This window comes from Chrysemys picta, unplaced genomic scaffold, assembly GCF_011386835.1.
Source record: "Chrysemys picta bellii isolate R12L10 unplaced genomic scaffold, ASM1138683v2 scaf41, whole genome shotgun sequence".
NCBI lineage: Eukaryota > Metazoa > Chordata > Testudines > Emydidae > Chrysemys > Chrysemys picta.
In genome coordinates this window covers 88,894-90,515 of record NW_027052748.1, presented here as the reverse complement: position 1 = coordinate 90,515, position 1,622 = coordinate 88,894, and positions in this window count along the sequence as shown.

Sequence of the window (1,622 nt, the reverse complement as noted above, 5' to 3'; positions counted from 1 at the left end):
GGTCTGCCAAGCTGCAGTCTGGGTGACAGAGATCTTAGAGAAAACCCTTGCTCCCACTCCCGCCCCAGCAGGGGAGCAGCCCCGATGCACGGCAGGGTCTGGCACAGCGATCCCTGGCTTCCCCACCTCTTTGCTGCCCAGCCCAGCAAAGACCCAGTCGGAGCCCTGGTTCCCAGCGGCCACCCCACTTCCCCGCCCAGCATGCAGGCTCAGTCTGGGGATTTGGGGAACGCCACACCTGGAAGGAGGGACGATGTCAGGCCATGAGGGGTGTCCCCACTCTCCGGGCCATTGCTGGAGGGGGCAGAGGGACTGGGAGTGAATCGGTCTGGTCCTTGCGGCAGGAGAGGGAACAGCTGCCCAGTCTGCATGGGATATGGGGACCCAGGGCCTGCCCGTTCTGCTTGTTCTGACTGCCTCTCCTGCCACCAACAGCCAGCTAGAGCCACTGGGTGTAACCTGGGCAGGCACTGGGCTCCCATCGTCAACACTCCCCCCAAATGCCCTGTGCTGCGACATGCGACAAAGGAGCCAGCAGATGGGGCTGCAACATCAGGGAGCATCTTATGCTCTGGCCGGGGCCCTGCAATCCTAGGCTTTAACAACCCACCGTGCACCAAGCATCCCCTTCGACTGGTGGAAAACATCCTCCGACCCTGCAGCGGGACAGAGCGGGGTGGGCGATTCAGTCAGTCTCCACCTGATGCTTCTGCCGCTATGCCCCAATCAGCTTTAGTGGCTGCAGCTGCTGCCAGCAGGAGGAGCCATTCCCCCCCTCCCCCGCCTGGGTTTTCCTGTCTCTCCATCTCATGGCAACCCAGAGCAGTACAAGGTCTATGGAGTCTTCTCCCCGCAATGACACCCTAGTCTTGCCCCCCACCCCCCACAGGGTCCAAGCCCCACCCCAATGCAGGGCCATGGCCCCAGCCATTTTTGCAGCCCCCTCCGCCCACCCAGAAGGCGCCCACTCACCGGCACGGAAGGGCTGAAGCACACACAGCTCCTGCTGCTGCCATAGCCTCTTCCGCCAACTCTTCCTTGGGGGAGGCTTTGTCTCCTCCCAGGCGCGCCTGGGCTTTGGGGGGCCCTCCTCAGCCATCCTACAAGAAGCCAGGACAAGGCATTGCTTGTGAGTGACGAGAAGTGATTGCCCCGTTCAGCATCAGGGCCAGCCCAGTTATTTCTGTCCCACCAGCACCTACAGATGCCAGCTGAGCTCAGGGCCCTGTTGCACCAGGTGCTGCAGACAATCGCTGGGCTGTAGGGCTCAGACTCTAACTAGCCAAGGCAGCCAGCAGGGAAACAAGGGAAGGGATGTACTCAAAGTCACCCAGGATTAGAACCCAGGTCTCTGAACTCCCAGGCCAGCAGCCCATCCCACAGGCCAAATGGCCTCCTCTGGGTCACTCCCACCTCTCCTTCTCCTGGTTCACAAGCTGCACAGCAGACAGGCTGGATCCAACCACTCAGGATTCTTCCTGCCCAATGAAATGACCCTGATCCCTTCCCCCAGGAATATTGGGGCCGGGGCAGTTCGCAGGTGGGCGAGGCCAGAGGGGTGGGGGAGGTGGGGCGGGCTCGTGAGCAGCAGGAGTTGCTCAGACACACCCGTGAAGGGGCAG